At 47.5% G+C, this 7,443-nt stretch overlaps 1 long non-coding RNA gene across 1 annotated transcript; it reads right to left on the reverse strand.

Annotated features, from left to right (window-relative positions):
- Window positions 1-4,363: 4,363 nt before the first annotated feature.
- LOC137304327 (uncharacterized) lies at window positions 4,364-7,443 on the reverse strand. Its single transcript, XR_010958558.1, has 2 exons — window positions 7,310-7,443; window positions 4,364-4,645 (listed from the first exon to the last, which is right to left on the reverse strand). It is a non-coding gene; the product is annotated as an uncharacterized lncRNA (long non-coding RNA).

The raw sequence follows: 7,443 nt of genomic DNA on the forward strand, positions 1-7,443 counted from the left end.
ACCGATGCTCAGTTTGGGTTCCGCCAGGACCACTCGCCTCCAGAACTCATTACAGCCTTGGTCCAAACATGGACAAAAGAGCTGAATTCCAGAGGTGAGCTGGGAGTGACTGCCCTTAACATCAAGGCAGCATTTGACCGAGTGTGGCACCAAGGAGTCCTCGTAAAATTGAAGCCAATGGGAATCAGGGGGAAAATTCTTCAGTGGCTGGAGTCATACCTAGCACAAAGGAAGATGGTAGTGGTTGTTGGAGGCCAAGCATCTCAGCCCCAGGACGTTGCTGCAGGAGTTCCTCAGGGCAGTGTCCTAGGCCCAACCATCTTCAGCTGCTTCATCAATGACCTTCCCTCCATCATAAGGTCAGAAATGGGGATGTTCGCTGATGATTGCACAGTGTTCAGTTCCATTCGCAACCCCTCAGATAATGAAGCAGTCCGAGCCCGCATGCAGCAAGACCTGGACAACATCCAGGCTTGGGCTGATAAGTGGCAAGTAACATTCGTGCCAGACAAGTGCCAGGCAATGATCATCTCCAACAAGAGAGGGTCTAACCACCTCCCCTTGACATTCAACGGCATTACCATCGCCCAATCCCCCACCATCAACATCCTGGGGGTCACCATTGACAGGAAGCTTAACTGGACCAGCCATATAAATACTGTGGCTACAAGAGCAGGTCAGAGGCTTGGTATTCTGCGGCGAGTAACTCACCTCCTGACTCCCCAAAGCCTTTCCACCATCTACAAGGCACAAGTCAGGAGTGTGAAGGAATACTCTACACTTGCCTGTATGAGTGCAGCTCCAACAACATTCAAGAAGCTCGACATCATCCAAGACAAAGCAGCTCGCTTGATTGGCACCCCATCCACCACCCTAAACATTCACTCCCTTCACCACCGGCGCACAGTGGCTGCAGTGTGCACCATCCACAGGATGCACTGCAGCAACTCGCCAAGGCTTCTTCGACAGCACCTTCCAAATCCGCGACCTCTACCAGCAAGGACAAGAGCAGCAGGCACATGGGAACAACACTACCTGCACGTTCCCCTCCAAGTCACACACCATCCCGACTTGGAAATACATCGCCGTTCCTTCATCGTCGCTGGGTCAAAATCATGGAACTCCCTTCCTAACAGCACTGTGGGAGAACCGTCACCACACGGACTGCAGCGGTTCAAGAAGGCGGCACACCACCACCTTCTCAAGGGCAATTAGGGATGGGCAATAAATAACGGCCTTGCCAGCGACGCCCACATCCATGAACGAATAAAAAAAATGTAGTAACCAGAACTGCGCACAATATTCCAGCTGTGGCCTTACCAGCGTTTCATACAGTTCCATCATTACATCCCTGCTCTTGTACTCTATCCCTCGGCTAATAACGGAGAGCACTCCGTATGCCTTCTTCACAACCTTATCAACCTGTACTGCCACCTTCAAGGACCTGTGCACATGAACTCCAAGGTCTCTCACTTCTTCTACCCCTCGTATTCCCTTTTACTGTTTGCCCTCCCTAAGTGCATTACCTCACACTTCTCCGGGTTGAACTCCATTTGCCACTTTTTCGCCCACTCCACCAACCCATTGATAGTGAAGAGGATTTCTTCTTGGAGTCTAAAGCTATCAACTACACGGCCAATTTTTGTGTCGTTTGCAAATTTACCAATCATGCCCCCTACAGTCAAGTCCAAATCATTAATATATACCACAAACAGCAAGGGACCCAACACTGAGCCCTGTGACACACCACTGGAAACAGATTTCCATTCGCAAAGACATCCATCGACTTTTACCCTTTGTTTCCTGTTACTGAGCCAATTTTGGATCCAATTCATCACATTTCCTTGTATCCCACGGGCTTTTACCTTTCTGACCAGTCTGCCATGTGGGACCTTGTCAAATGCTTTACTAAAATCCATGTAGACAACATCCACTGCACCACCCTCATCAGTCCTCCTTGTCACTTCCTCAAATAATTTAATCAGTTTTGTAACTCCATTGTTAAAGTTTGTTTCGAATGCCGTACGGCGTCTTTTCAGAATTCACCATAGAATTACATGGAATTTACAGCATAGAAACAGGCCGGTCTTTGCCGGTGTTTATGCTCCATATGAGCTTTCTCCCACCTCTCTTACTCTCACCCCGTCAATGTATCCTTTCTCCCTCATTTATTTATCCAGCTTCTCTTTAAATGCTATTCATCTCAACTACTCCCTGTGCGAGCAAGCTTCACATGCTAATCACCCTGAGTGAAGAAGTTTCTCCTGAATTACTTACTGTAGTCATTAGTTACTATCCTATGTTGTGCGTGGAAATACGGTCAGCAGAATAGCAGGTATTGCTTGCCAGCTATTTAGAAGATTTATGTAAATTTATAAATAGACCAAACGGATTCAGTTACAGAGAGAGGCTGACAAAAATAAGGAAAACGTAGGCCCAGAAGATTTACAGAGCGCAGCAAATCAGAGACTTGGAAAATTCATGGATAAAAATGTCACTTGAAGGTGGAAGGTGTTGAGGAATGTGCGCTGGGTGCGATGTGGAGGCAGAGGGGTAACAGAAGTTAGGACCAAAAGCAAGCTTCCCTCTAGAGTAACAGCGAAATCTTGCAGGACTCCAGGCCACTGGTGGGCCTTGCACATCCTGAGCAGCTCATTGGAGAACTCGGGGTGCAGAAGCAGAGATCAGCTCATGCAATCTGTTCAGAGTACAGGCTGGGATCAGTGTGAAAGTGTTTGTGTTGGGATAGTCCTGTTACATCAGGGATCTTAAATTAGAAGGTAGACACGGACAGCAAGTGGCAGAGAGACAGGAAACAATGACAGAGGGAAATAAGAGAGTCAGGCTTAGAGAGAGAGAAGAGAAGGTGTGAGAGAGAGAATGAGGCAGAGAGAGAGGATAAAGGCAGAGATGGCGAGAGAGAGAATGAGGCAGAGAGAAGAGAGAGGGGCGATCCAGTCGGAGTGAGGGGGAAAGAGAATGAGGCAAAAAGAGGGACCGAGAGGCAGAGAAGAGAGAAAGGGCAGAGTGAGAGAGACAACAAGGCAGAGAGAATGAGAGAGAGGTGGAGATAGAGTGAGAGAAAGAAAGGAGAGACCGAGCAAGGGTGAATGAGAGAGAGAGAACGAGTCAGGGAGTGGCAGAGCCAGATGGAGATAGAAATAAACAGAGGCAGAGAGATGAGAGGCAGAAAGAGATTAAACAGAGAGAGAGATAAATGAGTCAAAGAGCGAAATATTGAGAGAAACGAAACCGAGGGATCAAAGCAGAGGCAGAGAGAGAGACTGAAGCAGAGATATTTTGATTCCTGCTTCTCAATGCAGTTTAATATTTATTGTATTTTTTTATTCTTCTATAATAAGAGCGCTGTTGTTTTATAATCACTGACTTTAAAACAATAACCTTTTGTTCAGTAAGTACTGGTTTTGAGATAGTTACTGATGTCAGAGCAGCACCGAGTTATACTGTCAGCTTCACATGGGTCTCTGGTCAATCTCCCTCTACATTGTCCCATCAAACAGACCCAGGGCACATACAGCACAGGTTAGATATAGAGTAAAGCTCCCTCTACACTGTCACGTCCAACATTCCCAGCGCAGGTACAGGGTTAGATACAGAGTAAAGCTCCCTCTACACTGTCCCGGCAAACACTCCCAGGGCAGTTACAGGGTTAGATACAGAGTAAAGCTCCCTCGACACTGTCCCATCAAACACTCCCAAGGCAGGTCCAGGGTTAGATACAGAGTAAAGCTCCCTCTACACTGTCCCATCAAACACTCCCAGGGCAGGTACAGGGTTAGATGCAGAGTAAAGCTCCCTCTACAATGTCCCATCAAATACTCCCAGAGCAGGTACAGGGTTAGATACAGAGTAAAGCTCTCTCTACACTGTCCCATCAAACACTCCCAGAGCAGGTACAGGATTAGACACAGAGTAAAGCTCCCTCTACACTGTCCCTTCAAACACTCCCAGGGCAGGTCCAGGGTTAGATACAGAGTAAAGCTCCCTCTACACTGTCCCTTCAAACACTCCCAGGGCAGGTACAGGGTTAGATACAGAGTAAAGCTCTTTCTCCAACGTTCCATCAAGCAATCAAGCAATGTGTGTCTCCTTCCAATTCTGTCTGAACAAGCCCGTTCAAGTGAGATATCTTGAACCTTGAACGGTCAGAGTGCTGACACTCTGGGACACCTGTCTTATCTCAGTAACTTTCTGAATGAGTTATTGAGCACTTTCAGAGATTCCCTGCTGCGGTTTCCTCTTTCCATTACCTACGATTCCCACATCTTCCCGCAGCCTCATAAGACCCCTGAACAACCCATCCTCGGACACAATGATCCTAAAGTGAAACAAGACACGGATATGAAGCTGTGATCAATGCAGTGAGTTTTATTTCTCCGTACAGCCCATTATTTAGACAGCAGTACTACAGGGTCAGGGGGATATGGGACCGACACAATCAAACAAAGCCTGCTCCCCGTGAACGAAGGTTTAATTCAGTGAGAACTTGGGGAGCTCGGGCTGGTGAGAATCGGTCTGCAACAATGGAACTCATCGTGGCAGAATACCGGCAGAGTCTCCTCGTTTGTGTTACAGGAGCCCTCTCGACACATTCCTTCAAGCGAGCTGCAGATATCCATGAGCCCTAAAATCAAAAATGAAGAGTTAATTGATTGACTGTTCTGGACACAGAGGGTGGGAGAACAATGAGAAAACATGAAGCTGAGTCTGTCCGTGTTACTGCAACTGACTCTGGACCACACATGAACCTCAGCTTATTTGTACTTCATTAAACCTCACACTGACCCCTCCCCGACCTGTAGAGACTCACTCTTTGTTCTCCAGGGCAGCCCAATAGTTTTTCCACAGAATGGAGCCCAGCATTCCCGCTATCTGAGACTAGAGACAAAGAAAAGAAAGATCTAACATTTATATGGAGCCTTTCCCGTCAACAGAAGGGCCCAAAGAGTTTCACAGACAAAGGATTATTTCTGAGATACCGACATTGTTTTGTCGCCAAATTGCTCACAGCAAAGTCCCACAAACAGCAAATGAGATTTGACAGTGTGGGGATTTTCTGGTTATGTTAGTTGAGAGAATGAGGTTGGTCCAAGACACCAGGAGAACTCCCAGCTCTTCAAATAATGCCACCAAGTGTTTCTTGCCCCATGAACAGGTAGACAAGGTCTCCGTTTAAAGATTCATTCCAAAGACGGCACCTCCAACAGTGCAGCACTCCCCCAGTGCTGGGCTGTATGTACTGGAGTGGGACATCAACCCATAACTTGGTCACTCAACTCCCAACTGAGGTAAACTGACACCCGGCTCCTGAAAATTGATAGTTTCACTGCTTGACTCCTCCACTTATTTAGTGTCCTCATATCCTGATCTCGATGAAGGCTGCAGAATTATTAGGATTAAAGAAACCAGTTTTGAAACCATTTTGATCCAATCCCCTCCCCTCATTGTGTGAAAAACTGACTCATGTCTGGGGATCGGTTCCTCAGACGCCTCCAGTATCGCTCCCAATTCACCATTCTTCATCTGTGGGTCTGAGCATTGAGTGTGGGGGAAAGGGGCTGAAGGAGTTCCTGATCCCGTTCACACTCTCACACTTTGTAGCAGGCAGCACTGATCGGGAGCAAGAACTGTGAGATTCCCCCTCCATAGTGCCTGGGTACTGAGGCCAATTACAGAGTCTCCCAAACAGGTCAATGATCCGGCTGGGATCCGCTGACTCAGCACCGGCCAGTAATTTGTGATTTAATGCCCGGTCTGTTTGGATCCTCACACAACACCCACCATTCCCACTCCCCGCTCAGGTACCGACTAAACAATCGGGGGATTTACATGTGGAACTGGTTCAGGTTAAATTCTTCAATCATTCTTACAATAAGTCAACATGGCTTTGTCAAGGGAAGATCATGTCTGACTAATTTGATTGAATTTTTTGAGGGGGTGACTAGGCGTGTGGATGAGGGTAACGCAGTGGATGTGGTATACATGGATTTCAGTAAGGCCTTCGACAAAGTCCCGCACAGGAGACTGGTCAAGAAGGTACGAGCCCATGGAATCCAGGGTGCCTTGGCACTTTGGATACAAAACTGGCTTAGTGGCAGAAGGCAGAGGGTGATGGTCGAAGGTTGTTTTTGTGACTGGAAGCCTGTGGCCAGTGGGGTACCACAGGGATCGGTGCTGGGTCCCTTGCTGTTTGTGGTCTACATTAATGACTTGGATATGAATGTAAAAGGTATGATCAGTAAGTTCGCTGATGATACAAAAATTGGTAGGGTGGTAAATAGCGAGGAGGATAGCCTCAGTCTGCAGGACGATATAGATGGGTTGGTCAGATGGGCGGAACAGTGGCAAATGGAATTTAACCCGGAAAAGTGCGAGGTGATGCACTTTGGAGGGACTAACAAGGCAAGGGAATACACAATGAATGGGAGGACCCTAGGCAAGACAGAGGGTCAGAGGGATCTTGGTGTGCAAGTTCACAGATCCCTGAAGGCGGCGGAACAGGTAGATAAGGTGGTAAAGAAGGCATATGGGATACTTGCCTTTATTAGCCGAGGCATAGAATATAAGAGCAAGGAGGTTATGATGGAGCTGTATAGAACACTGGTTGGCCACAGCTGGAGTACTGTGTGCAGTTCTGGTCGCCACACTACAGGAAGGATGTGATCGCTTTGGAGAGGGTGCAGAGGAGATTCACCAGGATGTTACCAGGGCTGGAGCGCTTCAGCTATGAAGAGAGACTGGGAAGATTGGGTTTGTTTTCCTTGGAGCAGAGGAGGCTGAGGGGGGACATGATTGAGGTGTACAAAATTATGAGGGGCACAGATAGGATGGATACTAAGGAGCTTTTTCCCTTCGTTGAGGGTACTATAACAAGGGGACATAGATTCAAGGTAAAAGGCGGGAGGTTTAGAGGGGATTTGAGAAAGAACTTTTTCACCCAGAGGGTGGTTGGAGTCTGGAACTCACTGCCTGAAAGGGTTGTGGAGGCAGGAACCCTCACAACATTCAAGAAGCATTTGGATGAGCACTTGAAATGCCATAGCATACAAGGCTACGGACCAAATGCTGGAATATGGGATTAGAGTAGACAGGGCTGATGGCCGGCGCGGACACGATGGGCCGAAGGGCCTCTATCCGTGCTGTATAACTCTATAACTCTATAACTCTATAACTCTATAATATTCATTTTACCAATCAAACCGTGAGCTTCAGTCAGAGAATAAAATAGATTAAAAAATACAAAACTATCTGATCACTTTCTGCTGACAGATCGGGGAAATGTACAGACCTGAACCATCACGATCTTCCCTGAACCCCCCTTGAACATTGATGGAGTGAGTCAGCACCAGGACTCCAAATACCAAGAGCAGGACTTTGATCATCTTCCGCTGAGTTCCTCAGAATCAGGATCAGACGGCCGGA

The sequence above is a fragment of the Heptranchias perlo genome, chromosome 37, assembly GCF_035084215.1.
Source record: "Heptranchias perlo isolate sHepPer1 chromosome 37, sHepPer1.hap1, whole genome shotgun sequence".
NCBI classification, from domain to species: Eukaryota; Metazoa; Chordata; class Chondrichthyes; order Hexanchiformes; family Hexanchidae; genus Heptranchias; species Heptranchias perlo.